The sequence below is a fragment of the Capsicum annuum genome, chromosome 11 (genome assembly GCF_002878395.1).
Source record: "Capsicum annuum cultivar UCD-10X-F1 chromosome 11, UCD10Xv1.1, whole genome shotgun sequence".
NCBI lineage: Eukaryota > Viridiplantae > Streptophyta > Magnoliopsida > Solanales > Solanaceae > Capsicum > Capsicum annuum.
In genome coordinates this window covers 118,162,887-118,182,080 of record NC_061121.1, presented here as the reverse complement: position 1 = coordinate 118,182,080, position 19,194 = coordinate 118,162,887, and positions in this window count along the sequence as shown.

Sequence of the window (19,194 nt, the reverse complement as noted above, 5' to 3'; positions counted from 1 at the left end):
CTCCTCGAATACACAAGAATGTTGTTGATAAACACAATCATGAAAGAATCTAAATAAGGTCTGAACATGTGGTTCAACAAATCCATGAATGTTGTTCGGGCATTGGTTAGCCCAAAAGACATCACCAGGAACTAAAAATAGCCATAGTGAGTCCTAAAGGATGTCTTTGGGATATGCTCAACTCAAACTCTCAACTGATGGTAACCAGACCTTAAGTCAATCTTAGAGAACACCGCTCCTCCCTGAAGCTGGTCAAAAAAGTCAACAATATAAGGCATATAATGTATATTATTCATTGTCACTGACATGACCACCTAGTAATGTCGGGTATCTCAAGTCGAACCAGGACCGGAGAGTACCCCCCAAAACCCAACCGTTAACCACCCCGCCATCTATGTTGGATGAATTCCAAACATGTAACAAGATTAAAAAATAATAATTTAAAGACATTAAATTAAGACCATAACCATGACCAAACAGTCACAACCAAATATCCAATTAATACCAATCCTAATGTCAATACCAATACCAAGGCTAAAAAAATTACCGGCACCGCTCATGCCCATAGTAGTCCGATAAAGCCTCAAATGGAGATCAAGGAACATCCGATCGAGACATGACACCAACCATAGCAAAAAAATCCAAGAAATAATAATAATAAAAAGAAGTCCATAACATGAAATGGAGTCTTCCGGAGTATGGAAGCTCACCACTTCAATCTGACTCGAAGCAGTCCTCGAATCCAAGTTATTGAGCAGAAGAAATGGTAGTATGGCCATTTCCTACATCGCGTAGGGATACAGCACCCAAAAATAATTAGTGGAGTGAATGCTAGCATGTAACTCAGGGATAAAGATAAAACAAAGCCATTATTCAAAACCAAATAAGATAACCAATATGCAATCATATATATACATACATATATATCGTGGCGAGAAAGGAAATAAGGTTTATCATGCATTTAAAACCTTAACCTGGGCTATGTAGCTCACTCGTCCTACATGTCCACCTATGGGCTAATGGGTTTAGCTTTACTTGCAGAAAGGGCCTTGGTGCGTGTTGGCCGCACGAAAAGGAGGTATCAAGGAACGCCCCGACCCCCCGTAAACTAAGATACAAATATATCAACAGTTTGAACAATGCACACAAGTCATCAAGATGAAACCTCACATCGGCAAACATGAGTTTCCAGTATTAGTCCCCCCGGGACCTCCACCTTCCACGGATTTGCTATGCAGCCCCCTTTAAGCCTATATTCAAAACATTTACACATTCCCAACCTTCTACCAAGGAGTCTTTTAATTAGGAATTATCCGTTGGTATCGTCATACCAAAATTAGAGCTTGCAAGTCTATTCTAATTATGCCATATAAAACCAATAAACCAAAATTATACTCCACCGTTTCCATTGAGCCAAGACCATGGCCACCAAGGCCTTTCCAAAACCATTTAAAATCAAGCCTGACCAATTTAGATTCCATTACCATTTATGCAATGCAAAAATTTCAAGAATAGTCAAACAATGTGATAAAATCATACTCATTGGCATTTTCACAAACAAGTTATGGGCACATAAGTATTAAAACCATAACCAAGTAGTTTGGGGAATCCATAATACCTTGAAATCCATTTACTATTACCATGAATCCTATAATATTCGAAACCATACTAAAAGCATTCTAAAAACATAATTAAACTATGAGAAAATATTATTCAACCATGAACATCCAAAACCCCCAACCCTTATTTCAAAACCATAACAATACCATGTAAACCATACATTAAAACACATGATTTTTCTAAAATAACAATAAGTAAGGAGTAACATGCCTTAGACACCAAGAAGTATGGTGAGAATCACTCTTGAAAGCCCTTAATTGATTATCTTGAAGAAACACTAGCTTTTGCTTGAACAGAGAGTTTGAGAGAGATTGTAAGAGTGTGTGATTGGGAATACTATGTTAATGAAGTCCCAAAAAAGTGTTTTAAGTCATGGTATCCAAGCGAGTTAAAAGGGTAAATTTCCAGAATACCCCCAACTTAAAACTGTAAAAAGATCGCAGGTGGTTACGAGTCGACCCCGTGACTCGTAACCACAACATATGGCTCGTACCCTTGAGTCATCACCAAGATAGTGAGTTGGACACTCATACACTATCCATCATATGAATCCATGACCCCACTCGTGACCAGACCATATAACTCGAATGGACTAGTCGTACCCAAGACAAAACCCAAGAGATTGGACATTGGATAACATACGACTCAACCCTACCACCCGTACCCTATCCTCAGGGCTCTTAGTGAGCCACTCATACTTAGAGCCAAGTGAAGTTACTAAGTTTCTGATTTGATGAAGAATCATCCTAACGATTTATCACTCCACCTAATGACTCGTACCACCCAACTCGTAACCATAACAGAAACCCAACCACCATTCACTGGACACCTTATGATTTGGGTTACCTGACCCTTACCCATACCATACCATACGACTTGTATCTTGATTCATTTCTAGGACAGTGAGCCCAAGATTCAAGAAATTTCCAAGGGACAAAATCCAAGGTATTTCAATTCTCCCCCACTTGGATCGTTCATCCTCGAATAAAGGGAAAAGGAAGTGACTAGCACGATTAAACCCCCAAACATCTGTAATCTTACCTTTAATACAAAAAACAAAACACCAAGGAATTCACAATCCACCCTCAACAAAGACAGAAAACAAAGATCTTAAGAATAACACATACCTTAAGCATGATTTTTCAGAACAAAAAATAGAAAAGGATACTTGGACTTCATGTCCTCTCTAGCTTCCCATGTAGCCTCTTCCACCTTGTGGTTACTCTATAGAATATTTAGTGAGGCTACGTCTTTGGTCTATAACCGACGAACCAACTAATCCAAGATTTCAATTGGGACCTCCTCATAAGATAAGAAGTTTGAAATACCCACCTTATCCAAAGGAACAACTGCTGATGGATCACCCAAGCACTTTCTCAACATCGATATGTGAAACATCGGATGAATGGAGATCAAACTAGAAGGCAACATTGCTAACCCCTCTAAAAACCAAGTATGGACAGATATACGCAACTTTGCCAACCTTTCTCAAAACCAAGTATACATAATATTTTAAACCCTCATCAAAACCAAGTATGGACCAATATACCAGGGATTAAGCTTCCCTTTCTTCCCAAGTTGCATCACTCCCTTTAATGGAGATACCTTCAAGAACACCATATCCCTAACCTCAAACTAAATTTCTATGCCTTACATCTGCATAAGACTTTTGGTGACTTTGGGAAGCTTTAAGCCTAAAATCACCTTCACCTTCTCAATGGCTTAGTGAACAAAATACGATCCAAACATCTCCGCCTCACCAACCTCAAACCACCCAAAAGGAGACCTACACCTTCTACCATACACGTCCTCAAATGGAGCCATCTTATTGCTAGAGGGGTGGTTTATATTATACACAAACTCTATAAGTGGTAAATGTTTAACCCAATTACCACCATAGTCAATCACACAAGATCAAAGCATATCTTCTAATGTCTGAATATTCATTTTTGCTTGCCCATCCGACTGTGGATGGAAACCTATACTAAGACTCACCTAGGTCCCAGATCTTTCTGAAATAACTACCAAAAGTGAGATGAAAATTGCATACCATGATCCGAGATGATAGAAACAGGTACCCCATGCAACTTTATAATCTCTTAGAGGTATTTGGGTAATCTTCCATGGAGAAATTTGTCCTCACTAGTAAAAAGTGAGCAAAATTTTTTATCCTATCCACGATAAACCAAATCGAATCAAACTGATTCCAAGATCGAGGAAGACTAGTAGGAATATCCATGTTGATCACTTCCATCTCCATACAGGTAGCTCGATTTCTTGATACAACTCTCTGGGCCTTATGTACTCAACCTTCACTTGTTATCACACCATGCACTTAGCCATAAAATTAGCCACATCTCGCTTTATATTGATCCACCAATACATCTCCTTAAGGTCATGATACATTTTCATCGAACCAGGATGAATAGCACAACGCGACCCATGCACCTTAGTCATGATCCTCTCTCGCAATCCCTCCACATCTGGAATGCAAATCTTCCTTGGTACCATAAAGTACCATCACCACTAACCTCAAAGGCCATCACTTTTGGCCCACCTATATCACCCTTGATCCTTATCAAGACATGATCCAACACTTGTTTCTTCTTCACCTCAATACCCAGAGATGACTTTGCCACCTCCTGAACAAACACACCACCATCTTCCAAGTTCAAGAGATGAACTCTAAGGTTAGCCAAATGGTGAACATCTTTCACTAATTCTCGTTTTACCTTATCCACATAAGCTATGCTCCCCATTGACAACTTGTTAAGAGCACCATCAACCACGTTAGCTTTACCTGGATGTTAGTGAAGACTCATGTCATAATCCTTGAGCATCTCAAGCCATCTCCTCTGCCTGAGTTAAGCTCCTTCTTCACATATTGCAGGCTCTTATAATTGGAAATGATATCTATATGCACTCCATACAAATAGTGATGCCAAATTTTTAATGCAAATACTATAGCCAATAACTCTAGGTCATGATTCGGATAATTCTTCTCATGCACCTTCAACTGTCTAGAGACATAAGTTATCACTTTGCTATGATGCTTTAATATGCAACCAAGCCCCAAATGAGATGCATCACAATAAACCACAAATCCATTAGTGCCTTCAGGCAAAGTCAAGATCGGAGCCGAAGTTAGCTTATCCTTCAGCTTTTCAAAACTACTTTGCAAGTATCAGACCACAAAAATTTTTTCTTTTTTTTTAGTTAGCTTAGTCAACTGGGAAGCTATAGTCGAAAAACTCTCTATAAACCTCCTGTAGTAACTATCTAAATCCAAGAAACTCCGAATATTGATTGGTGTCGTGGGTCTAGGCAACGTTTTAACCACTACAACTTTGTTCAAATCCACCATAATCCCTTCACTAGAAATGACATAACCCAGAAAAGTGACAGCGTTCAACCAGAAATCATATTTCAAAAATTTGGCATACAACTGTTGGTCTTTCAGGGTCTGCAACATAATCCAGAGATGTTTGCCATAATTTACCTCGCTCTTAGAGTACACTAGAATATCATGTTTGAACACAATGAGGAACAAATCTAGAAATTGCCAAAAGACTCTATTCATCAAATCCATGAATCTCGTCGGGGCATTAGTCAACCCAAAAGATATAACTAAAAAATCAAAATGCCCATACCGAGTACGGAAAACAGTCTTAGGGATATCCACTCCCTAATCTTTAACTGATGATACCTGAATTGAACATCAATCTTGGAGAAAAACTTAGCACCCTGCAGCTGATAAAATAAATCATCTATCCTTAGAAGAGGGTATTTATTCTTTACTGTTACCTTATTCAACTGCTGGTCATCAATACATATCCGAAGGGAACCATCCTTCTTATGCATGAATAACACCAGTGCACCCCAATCAAACACACTAGGATGGATGAAACCCTTGTCTAACAGATCCTTTAGTTGCTCCTTAAGCTCCTTTAACTCAGCCAGAGCCATTCTATATGGGGGGAATAGAAATAGGACAAGTGTCTGGAACAAGATCAATCTCAAAATCAATATCCCTATTTGGAGAGACACCAAGAAGGTTATCAAGGAAGATCTCAGAAAATTCACTCACCATAGGGACGAAATGTAATGAAGGACCCTCTGAGTTAGAATCTTTAACCTAGGCTAGATGATAGAGGCACCCCTTGGAGATTAATCTCCGAGCCCTTAGATATAATATGAACCTCCCCTTAGGAGCTAAGAAACCACTGTCCCACTCAATAACTGGTTCATTAGGGAATTTAAAGACAACCTTATGGGTCCGATAATTTAGAGAGACATAGCAGGAGTGCAACTAATCCATACCTAATATGACATCAAAATCAACTATGTCTAATTCAAATAGAATCACCAAAAGTTTCTCGACCACCCACCGATACCACACAACCCATATAGACTCTTATAGCTACCATAGAGTTACTCATTGAATTAGAAACAGAAAAAAGGTCTGAAATACACTCGGGACCGAAATCAAAATGCACAGCCACAAATAGGGTCACATAAGAAAGAGTGGACCCCAAATCAAGTAAACAGTACACATCACGAGAAAAGAGTTTCAACATACCAGTCATGACATCAGGTGATGCCTCAGACTCCTGGCAGGTGGTGAGAGCATAGAGATGCTTTCAACCAGTGTTGGAGCCAGATGATCCACTTTTTTATGCTAGAGCTGAGGAATATGTAACCAGAACCTTATTCGCCCTAGAAGCAACCTTGATCACTAGGTAGTTTCTAATTATATGCCCTGGCTGACCGCAGTTGAAGCACTTGTCCTTTTATTCATCACAGTAACCTTGACGCAATCAAACACAAAATCTATAAGAAGGATATGATAGAGCTAATTGGGCCCCACTAGCCTGAGATTGGGCACCCAATGCCTTATAATTATTGCCACCTTGGAAATATCTGTCACTCGATGACTTTGGGTAGGGAGCACTAGCGGTCGAGTAAGATCCATAATTGCCCCACTTTTTTGGGACCATTTACCATCCCTACCACCCTGTTGTTGGCCACCACCCTACTCAGAAAATCTAAACTTCTTGCTCTATTTTTCCCCTATTTTTTTTTGTTTCTTTTTTTCTTCCCCAACCTAATGTATATACACAACCAACCTGGAGATATCCATGTCCTTGTTCAACAAGATAGCCTTACTCTCTAAAATTAAGTCTCAAGATAACCCAAAATAAAACTTTTTCATTCTATCCCTCATGCTAGAAACTAACTTTGAATCATACCAGGATAACTGGTGAATCTTCAAGGCATACTCTTTGACTGAAATCTTGCCTTGCTTCAGATTAACAAACTCTTTCACATTCGCTTCCCTCAGCTCTTAAGGAAAGAAGCGGTCCAAGAAAGCATTAGAAAAATCATCCCACAGGGCTGACTCAACATCATCACCCCTTGAATGGTCCCATTCCTCGTACCACTGGTATGCCACATCTTTTAGCTGGTAGGTGGTGAATTCAACGCCCTCTACATCAGTGGAATGCTTAACACAGAATATATTTTCCATCTCATCCAGAAAACCTTAAGGATCCCCCTTGACCCTAACACCCATAAAGGTTAGAGGATTTAACCTCATAAATTGGCCAACCCTTGTGGCCTCAAAAAATGAAGTAGCAGGAACACCGCACTTTGCTAGAGAAGCTACCAACTGAGCCAACATATGAATAGACTGACAAACCTCAGCATTCGTCACATCAGCCTGAGGATCTCAAGAAGGACTAGAGGGGACCGGTGGAACTCTAGAAGGGCAATTAGAAACTAGACCCCTAGATCGGGTCAGGACCCCATAAGTAGGATGGGTTCCATCAACATTGTCCTCAGGTGGGATAGATGAGTTTCCATGAACTTTAGATCGTCTGGGAGGCATGATCTAAAAAGTGAACAAATAGGAATTAGAGAAGATTTTCGAACCTTAGACTTTACAACCCGAAAACATAACTCAAGAAAGAGAAATATTCCTAAATGCCTCGTAGCCTCTTCCTTATGAGTGTGGCACGCTACACACCCTAAAAAGAGACTCTATTTGATACGGCTTTGTAGACTCCCAAGTGACCATGAACCTAGGGATCTGATGCCAATCTGACACGACTAGAACCAGGGCCTAGTCTATCGGGTATTTCAAGTCCAACAAGGGCCGAATACCACCCATAATACTCAACTATTAACCACCCAGCCCTCCATGTCAGATGACTTCTGAACATATAATAAGATAAAAAAATATTTGTTTTATCCCTTTTGGGTTTTATTTAAAAGAAAATGGTTTTGACCATATTAAAACTATTTCAAAAGATTCAAGAAAATTTTAAAATAATTTTAAAAAATTCACAGAGTCTTCACTTGATTTTTATAGAAAAAAATCAAGAAAAAAAAACTTAAAATAGTTTCAAAGGTTCAAAAATAGAAATAATCCTTTAAAACAAAAGAAACTGGATAAGAGTTTAATTAACTCCCTAAGAGGGTTTTTAAGGCACTTAGGAGCGTCCGTTTAAAACGATTTATCAAAAAGAACTAACTTAACTAACTAAAAGTGACTACTAATTTTCATAAAGACTTGATTTTATACAAAATATTAAAATTATATACTTAAAATTTTAAAAATAAAATTTATTTATTCAAAGGAGAAAACAATTTATTTGAATTGAACTAAATTGTAACTTTACGGACGTAAGAGGAAAATGATTTTGCTTTCGTGATGAAACAAAAGATTAAGAAATTATTTTCTTATTATTAATTATGATTAAAAAAAAGTCGATTAGGTTATAGATAATACCTTTGGAAAAAAAATATTAAGAGAGTAAAATGGCTTTGCTAATTTTTGAAGAATTGATTTTCAAAACAAATTAGTTTATTAGACATGGGGATTAGTTTCTTAGGTTTGGAGAAAATTATTTTAATCCAAATAAACGATTAATCATATGAACAAAATAAATGTCGTGAATAAAATAATTAATCTTTAGAAAACTTGTTTTAAAGAGAAAATCGAAAGAACCAATTTAATTCATTTTAAACAATGTAAATTATATGAAGAAATTATAGATTAAGTGAAAGAAAACTAAGATAAATCGAAATGACAACACTTTAGGGGTTAATCTAGGTTAATTGATTAAAAAGTTAGTTATCAGAAATAAACAATACAAGCTACAAAAATAATACAAGAATTAAAATTGGGCCCTTAATTAGCCCATCAATAAAACTGTCCAGCTTTTGGGCCCCATTCTTTATGGACTTTTGGTCCATTTCTACCCAGTTGTATACTGACTGTATATCGAAACCCTTCACCCTTGCGTTTTTGTATATACTTCCACGTATATACTGTATATCAACGTATAAATCAGCATATTCCCTATCCATATTTCATTGTACACTGTATGATGGTATGCATCTATGACTTTCAGTGTATACAGGCTGTATATCAGCATATACCAGCCTGTATATGTGTGCTATCCTGTGTATATCAGTCCAAATTTGGACTTAAATGAGGCTCGACTCGACGGACATCGAATGCGAAGGAATAGGGAGTCCGATCGGACTCGTTAAAGGTGGGTTCATGCAAATTAAAGAAAGGTTAAGAATTAACAAGTGTCTACTAATAATAAAATGGGCAAAATAGTATACCTCACAAACCATAATAATCACGGGTTAAACAAATATTTTGATGAAGAGATATTAAGACTAATGTCTTATTTTACTTTTAACTTTATATGCAAGATGATCTAATTGATGCGGGATTAAATAACAACAAAGAGCTCATCAGAATGGACTTATTTTATAAAGATTAAGGTCTTTTCAATTGCAGACCAAAGGTTAGCTATTCGACATGAACAAATAAGGAATGTATCTATTTTTCTAAGCACATAACAACACAAGACTCAACTAAATTATGCCCCATCCATTACTTAGCTCATAATTAATAAAGAAAGATACTAATTCAGTTTGAGAAGAAAACAAATGGCTTAGAAAAAAGAAAAAAAAATAGTCGATAGATGGAAATCAGGGAACACAACAATGCGACTTAAACTAATTTGACAACGATTATCAAAATCACATAATCTTGCGAAAGCAAACAAGACCAACCAATTTATTCATCAATAAGCCACACAACCCAAAAAGCTAATTTGGCGAGAGGAGATTACTGTATTACCTAAAGTAAAAAATTAATAATCAACAAGATATTATGTTATCTCACATCAGGCGAAAAACAAACGAATTTTTAGAACCCAAAAAATTAGGAAACATAGAAAATTGTATCTTTCCTGATCTCAAACAATGCATTTTTATCAAAAAAAAAAACTATTTTAAACAGATACCTCATGAAACAATCTCAAAGAAATATTAAAGTGCTGCTAGGTTCTTAAAATACATAAAGAAAATATAAAGATCCAACCTTTAACTCTACGCCACAACAAACAATCTTTGAATTACAACGTAGACGATAAATTATCCTGTACGATAGCAAAGTTCAAAACTTTTAAATAAGGCACACCAACATTATTATATCATAACAAAAATTGGACTATATAACGAGTCTAACTATTTATCACATCAACTACTCAAATAAAATCGTATGACAAAATAACAAATTTAACTTCAGCGCAACAACACCTACGGCCTTGAGACCTTTGCAGCACAGAATCCCACCACTATTGCTATAACGACAAAATCACTACTCATAAAAGAAAAAGAAAAAGAAGAAGAATTAACTAAATATAGAGAAAGATGTGCTTACCTGTTTTCGGGCTGTGAACTGGAACAACGAGTTGACGCATATTTTCAACCAGAGTTTAAATTTCAAATCTTTGGAATTTAATTTTCATTGGAATTGAGTTTTTGAGTTTGTTCAAAAAATTTTGGTTACGTAGAATTAGAAGCATGCACCTCTCGAATCCTTAATTTTTCCCCAAAAATCCTCTCTCCTCCCTTCAATGGAAGCATGGGCTCCTATGTATAGGCAAAAATCTCATTAAAAATTAAAAAGAGAGTATGTTTTTACGACAGAGAGTGGTTGGGGATTTGACAAAAATTAAAAATAAAATAAAAAAATATCCCAATAAATCTGGATTTGACTGTAATGTTTCTGATTTGGATGAGATTTTGAAGCAAGGAGCACACCTATCTTGAACAAAAGTCAAATATCAAAGCTCGAGGTTTGAAAAATTTAGATGAAGGAAAAAGAGAGGTTCGTTCATTTAGTTTTAGTTTTTGCTGTGGTTGATACTGGTTTGAGGGTTGTGCGTTGTTGTCGTTAAACATTGTTCATGCATTATTGATGTTGTTGTCGGTTGTTGATGAATAAAGGCCCAAAATCATACATTATCTTTGTCTTAGACACAAAATAATACTTATTCTTTCAACTAGGCTCTAATAGTCCTTTTTATTTAGTTAAGTGGTGCATTTTTAGTCATAATCCTAACACCGTTAATTTTTTTAATAGCAGTCAAATTACCTTTCTATCACACTATTTTTTCCCTAAAAAAAAACTTCACCTGCAAAATGTTGCTGACAAAGGCTTGAATCAGTTTGAGTCTTGAGATTTTCTGTGTCACTAGTCACTGTGATTTAGTCATAAGGGCATAAGTTCTTGGAGATCTCTTATGTTCATGGACTGAATGCACAGCCAATGAGGGAGGAAAAAATACATTCCAATAAACACAAGAACTCTGAGATCAGCCTCTTCACCAACAACTGGCCAACGAGGACGAACCAAGTATATTTGGATTGCATACCATAAGAAGTATAAGAAAGCAATTACCAACATCAGCTAGACAAAGTTGATAGCTCATAACTTGAGCAGTTTCAGTGGCTTCACTCCACAAGATAGTTGCGATCCAAAAATAATACGTTAACAACAGAGCAAACAACTGAAACGAAAGTAAAATATCATTAACTAATCCATTAGTAAACACCTGTTGATGAAGCAACAACATAAAACGCAAACCATAATAACAGCATCTGAATTTATTGGTGCGCGACTTTCCCACCAACCAGTGCTCAATATCCAAGTATATTGAGGGAACATATTTTGATTTATACACGTCCTGACTTCTGTTATTCTCTATTCCTAGTCCTTTTAGTCTTTATTCTATCAAATGTCCTCATCTTTAGAAACGAGTTCTTTTTCTCTTTATTCTGTCAAACGTCTTTGCATATCTGGTATGTATTTTGATCCATTCGAGTTGATTTCATCTACTATTTTCTTGATAAGAAGCTCCCTAAATTTGTTGTATACGGATATTCAAGTTCTTAGTGATTTGACTCTTTTCTTTTTCTATTATGAAAGTTATTTGTGGTTTTCTTGGCGGAGACAAGAAAATGCTCAGACTAAATTACAAATTTTTGTTAGTATAATGCTTATTGTTTAGGGATAAGGAGTTATCACTATTTCTTGTTAGACAAAAGATTTTGTGAAGTTAATTAATGGACTTTGTATGTCTTTACTCATTTTTATACTTAATAAAGTCGAAAAATTGTTCATTGTTAATGTTTTAGATGGCAACCTTTTACGATTATGTTCCTATCCCAAAATCTCATCAAGTGGAACGTTTTGCAAATATGACATTTAATCACCTCAAAGAAATTAACTCAGAAGGTTTTGTAGTCTAAGAGCATGAGTTGCAGCGTATAAAGCTTCTCTTAGCCAAAGTCTTTCATGCTAATGAAAATTCTAACCAACCTCTACTGAAGATTCTGGAATCACCTAACGTAAAAGTTGATGTCATCTTTATCTTCATGAGTCTTATCAGACCATGAAATTAATAGATTGAAATAATTATTGATGCAGTGATATAGAGAAGTCTGAATTGTTGATGCAACGTCGATGCCTCAAGGCTTATTTGATGTGTTTTTGCATTGATTTTCTTTGTTTAATGGTGCTCGTATTTACATGATATGAAGACGAGAAGCTTCTGTTAAAAAAATTAACATCTAAAAATGCACCATTTTTAAACAAAAAGGACTATTAGTGCACTAGTTGAAAGAATATGTAGTATTTTATGTCTAAAGCAAAAGATAATGTATGATTTTGGGCCTTTACTCGTTGTTGATAGTTGATAATTGTACGTTGTTTTATGTTGTTAAGAGGATAAGGATATTAGAGATAGGTCAGACCGGGTCGGGTACTGGCTAAGTGGGCTATGGTCTGATTTTTATTGGATCGGTCCTGTTTTTGTATGGGTGTTGTTATTTATTGTAGTTGGTTGGGCTGCTGTTATTGTTAAACAGAAAAAAAAAAAGGAATTGGGCTTAGGAAATTAGGACAATAAAGGGATTGAATTCAAAAGCCATTTTATATTAATAAGATAGTCACAATTGAATCAATTGGAAAAAGTTGAGATGAAATAACTTCTAATTAATTTAGTAAATTTCTCAAATTTAATAATTTTCAAAATAAACATTAAATAAAACATAATTTTTTTTTCAAAGATAATAATAAAAAAAAAAATTAAGAAACTAATTATGTTATCAATTTCTTATTTTCAATCGATCTTGAAAAAGTAGAATATTTATAATTTAATCAAACTTTTCACTCTAAATAAATTCTAAAGCATTTTATTTAACTGATAATTATATAATCACGTATAATTAAACACTAAATATATTAATTAGACCTAAATTCAAAAGGTAGGGTTAAAATTTATTTCAAAATAACTTAAAATAAATATTATAAAACTATTTAAAAATTGAGAAATTCAAGAACTAATTTAAACTGTGGAGGACAAAAATTAGGTGTCAACAACTGTCTCTTCCCTTTGGTTAGGGTGGATACAAGTAACCCTGGGCAAAGGGAGTTTGACGTTCCTAATTTTTTTCGACCACAAATTTGTGTCTCGAAAAAGATTGATTTTAGCACAATTGGTTTTGCAGAGTTATGGTGGGACCTCGGTATTGAGCTTCCTACATATCTCAGGTTGCATGAGAATTCAGGCGACTTGTAGTTCATAAAGCTTGATTTTAAAGCATGATTTTCAAAGAATTCACAAGCTATCATGAGTTTTAAATTTTGGTAAAACCGAAAAGCTAGGTAATAAGAGGATTGGAGGAAGGTTGAAATACATTCGAGTTTTCTACATAGATCCCAGCCTACATATCTCAATGATTTAGGAAATCAGACTACTTGTAGTTTGACTCGACCGGTAGAAAAATAGTCTTTTATTTTAGACAATCTTTGGCTTATGGATGAGTGACAAATATGTCGAGTTATGGAAAACAGGCTTGCATTTATCTCAATCAAGAATATGGGGCCCCTTATACCCGCAGCTAAGAGCTACATGGACATAATTTCCAAACCTCTACGTATGTTGTCACCTAATTTCAATAAAAGAGAAAGACTACCTCTAGTGAGAGTTTAGAACTGCCCTAGAGATGAAACTGAAACCAAAAATTTCCAAAATACCCACATGACTTCTAATAGGGGTGTGGTTTGATGGTAGTGGAAGTCGTCCCTCAGCTCGCGTTCAAAGAGTTTGATATTCCTCTTTAGACTATGTCCTAGTTCGTTGCTAAGAAAAAGTTCCACGTTGTACTGCATCCTTTTTGGAGTCGTCCGCACCTGTGGTTTTGATTTGAGAATTTCATCATTTTGGATGCTCTTAACAATAACTCAAATAAACGATTAGTTGTAAATATAGTGTTACACAGGCGTAAATTGGTACAAACCTATTCGAACATGGTGTGCTGAGATTGTTGATGAATCAATTTGCACAATCACTTTGAATAGAGTGACGGTCCAATATGTCTCATTAAAAGGCAGACAACCTATCTTGAATGTAACATGTCATTTTAACGGGGTGACGACCCAACATGTCTCATTGAAAATATAATGTATCACTTAAACGGTGGACAATCTATTATGTCGCTTTAAAGATAGACGATCAATATCGAATGTAGCATATTATTTTGAATGGGGTGATGATCCCGTATCCTATTGAAAGATAGACGAATTATTTTTAATGTAATATGTCACTTTGGATGGAGTGATGATCCAACGTGTCTCACTGAAAGGCAAACAACCTATCTTGAATGTAACATGTCACTTGATCAGGGTGATGGCGCAAAGTATCTCATTGAAAGGGGGATGACCTATCTTGAATGTATATGTCACTTTGAATAAGGTGACGGCCCAACGTGTCTCATTGAAAGGCGAACGACCAATATTGAATGTAATATGTCACTTTGAATGGGATGATGACCCAAATGTGTCGCATGAAAAGACGGATAACCTATCTTGAATGTAATATATCACTTTGAATGGGGTGATGACCCAATGCATCTTCTTGAAAGGCGGATGACCCATTTTGAATGTAACATGTCACCTTGAACAGGTTGACGGCCTAACGTGTCTCATTGAAAGGTGGACGACCTATCTTGAATGTAACGTGTCACTTTAAACGAGGTGACGATCACACGTGTCCCATTAAAAGGCGGGCGATCTATCTTGAATGTAATGTGTCATTTTGAACGGGGTGATGGCTCAATGTATTCTCTTAAAGAGTGAAAACCCAAATGTAATAAGATGTGTTCTTTTGAAAAGGGTGGTAGTTAAAATAAGATGTGTCCTTTTGAAAGGGTGGACGGCCCAAATGAGATGAACTTCATCCTTTTAATCAGGAGTCTTTCAAAGGACTTGTGCATATCCTGAGCTTCTGGATTAGATCCTCAAACTTTGAGAGGCTACTTTTGCACTATTTCTTAAAGGTGATCTAGTATAATGTCATCTTTATAACTTAAACAACACTCATTAATATTAGGATAATTTGTTATAACTAAGTCAGGAGTGTAACAGAAGGAGGAGTTTAAAGATAAAGATGAAGTTGTTTGACTCATGATGATTTAGAGATAGTAGTTCGGATAATATCTCCACATCTTCGTTGTTATGTCAGATCATTTTCCTATAAAATCAGAGAAAGTGTTAGAGATCGTAGAAAAGTAATAGAACTATAAATCAAGAGAAAATGGGGGAGAGAAGTTGTCTGGATTATTATGGCAAGGCCACAGTGGGACTGATAATGTCCTGTGTTATGCTTAACGTTGTCAACTTTGTGACTTTATTATTCCTGCATCCAAAGAAAAATTCTTAGTTTTGAGAGACTGATTGTGTTGGTATTGTCTTGATCTCCTGATGCACCTTGTTAATTATTGATTTGCAGACTTGAAGTGCGGTCGTTGTGAAATTTTTTAGGATCTTCCTCAAAAATTCTGCCCCGATTTAGAAAATCACTAACTTTCTTATGACATTGTTTAGTATGAAATTTTTGAGATCTTCTCAAAATTCTGTCCAGTCTAAAATGCAAAATATTTAAGTTGAATCTAACGTAGAGTGCTTTAAGTGTAGGGAACTTAAAAAATGATGCTCTGATCTCATCTTCAGCAACGTTTGAACTTTAACTTTGTGGCAAATGTCATATTTTTTTGATCTATTTTTGAGACCTTCTCAAAATTTCTGCTCCAGTTGCATGCTTCAATGTCATCCTCATTTATTTTTAGAAAGGAACCTCTGAGATCTTCTCAAAAATTTTGCCATAGTTTCTATGAAAATCTTATGGGAAATATGACCGAGTTAGTGTGACACCTACGCATTTTATTTAGGTAGGAAAGGTAGTTCCAACATAAAATAGAAAGATAAATCTTCTAAGGGGTTGACAGAACCCGATATAAGCCGCCCACGAATCCCATTCTTAAGAATTCAAGTCAAAATGTAGTTCGTACATAAAAATAAAAAGATAATTTTTTAAGGGGTTAACCGAAGCCGACACAGGCCTCTTACGTATCTTATTCTAGGAAATCTAGGTAAAATGTAGTTCATACCTACAAAAGAGATATTTGATACTTTTGATAACGTGACCGTGTGAAATGTTGATGTTCTGCCAGCGATTACTTTGCCTTTTTGAAGCGAGCAAATTTTGACTACCAAAGTAATATTTGGTCAAAGTAATATACGAAAAAAATGATATATATTTGATTTGAAACAAGCTAAGTCTAGAATTTCAAGGATAGGACACTTTAGAGAGTGTCGAAACGATCAGAACTTTGATCATTCGATGGATCTTGAATTTGACGGGAAAAATAGAACTTCAAACAAATGAACTAAGTGATTTAAAGAAATCGGATATTAACAGATAATCATCCTAAAAAGGGCTTATTTGAAAAACTTTGAAGACTATAGTTTTTCATTAACAGAATGTCTGAATAGCTCTGACTACAATCAAATGCGGAAAAAATGACTTCTGAGGGCAACGTAATCAATGTGAATTGGATAACAACCTAATGAAATTTTGAACAAAATTGGGTAAATTGGAAGGTATTTTATCAACGAACTTCTAAGGTATTTTTGGAAGATTCAAATTTTGAGTCTTATATGCCTATTACAGCTCTAAGACTTCAAACTAGGAATAATAGACTAGTCTTGTTTCAAGCCAAATGTTTGTTCTTTAAACACACAGGCAAAGAAAAATAATAAAATATTTTTGCACATAAACAATTATTACACATAAAATAGTAAATAATGTGTCCTAATTTGGTAACCCTTTTGAGCCAAGGGTGGGCCTAAATGTCAAATATCGATTGAGATTCTTATAAATTGATTCAAACTTTAATCAATGAAATTACTAGAGTTTAGAATTTTTTAATCTTAATTTGGTCAAATTTCGACTTGGATTGATTTATCACTATCTCTGCACATAATATGAGGATCATCATTGAGTTGTCAACCCTTTTGACATGAGGGCGTTTCCTAAATTTGTGGAATGACACCATGGGTCAAACCACCTAAGGCTTATGCATGCATGGCCTGTATTCAGGGAAGCTCTATCTTATGTCCTTCTAAGATTTGGCTTACTAGGCACAAGGCTCCCGGGTGGACAACTCAAGTGAGAAGGCTAATCGGTCACACAAAAAAAGATTCAGACACACTGCACATATGTCAACTCTCCTAGAATTTAGAATTTGAAAGAAGTTTGCGGGTGCGTGAAACACACCTCACGTGTACGTGTGACTGTGTCAATTTTTTCGAATGAGAGAAATATGAACGGAATGACAGTTTATATGAAATTTAAACCAATACACACGTAATAATTAGCCACAATAATTTAGAAAATTCCTTTTGGTTAGAACCTAGATAAATCCCCAATAGAATCGTCATTTCTATTTTATCCCTTTCAGGTTTTATTTAAAAGAAAAGGGTTTTGACTTTCTTAAAACTATTTCAAAAGATTCAAGAAAATTATAAAATAATTTTTAAAAATTCATAGAGTCGTCACTTGATTTTTATAGAAAAAAATCAAGAAAAAAAAATTAAAATAGTTTCAAAGGTTCAAAAATAGAAATAATCCTTTAAAACAAGAGAAACTGGGTAAGAGTTTAATTAACGCCCTAAGGGGATTTTTAAGGCACTTAGGAGCGTCCGTTTAAAACGATTTACCAAAAAGAACTAACTTGACTAACTAAAAGTGACTAATTTTCGTAAAGATTTGATTTTATACAAAATATTAAAATTATATACTTAAAATTTTAAAAATGAAATTTATTTATTCAAAAGAGAAAATAATTTATTTGAATTGAACTAAATTGTAACTTTACGGACGTAAGACGAAAATGATTTTGCTTTCGTGATGAAAGAAAAGATTAAGAAATTATTTTCTTATTATAAATTATGATTAAAAAAAAGTCGATTAGGTTATAGATAATATCTTTGAAAAAAAATATTAAGTGAGTAAAAACGGCTTTGCTAATTTTTGAAGAATTGATTTTCAAAACAAATTAGTTTATTAAACTTGGAGATTAGTTTCTTAGGTTTGGAGAAAATTATTTTAATCCAAATAAAAGATTAATCATATGAACAAAATAAATGTCGTGAATAAAATAATTAATCTTTAGAAGACTTGTTTTAAAGAGAAAATCGAAAGAACCAATTTAATTCGTTTTAAACAATGTAAATTATGTGAAGAAATTATAGATTAAGTGAAAGAAAACTAAGATAAATCGAAATGACAACACTTTAGGGGTTAATCTAGGTTAATTGATTAAAAAGTTAATTATCACAAATAAACAATACAAGCTGCAAAAATAATACAAGAATTAAAATTGGCCCTTAGCCCATCAATAAAACTGTCCAGCTTTTGGGCCCCACTCTTTATGGACTTTTGGTCCATTTCTGCAGTGTATACCCAGTTGTATACTGACTGTATATCAAAGCCGTTCATCCTTGCGTTTTTGTATATACTTCCACGTATATACTGTATATCAACGTAGAAATCAGCATATTCCCTGTCCATATTTCATTGTAAACTGTATGATGGTATGAATCTACTACTTTCAGTGTACACACATTGTATATCAGAATGTACCAGCCTGTATATGTGTGCTATCCTGTGTATATCAGTCCAAATTTGGACTTCAATGAGGCTCGACTCGACGGACATCGAATGTGAAGGAATGGGGAGTCTGATCGGACTCGTTCAAGGTGGGTTCATGCAAAATAAAGAAAGGATAAGGATTAACAAGTGTCTACTAATAATAAAACGGGAAAAATAGTATACCAAATGTCAACTTAAACAAACCGTA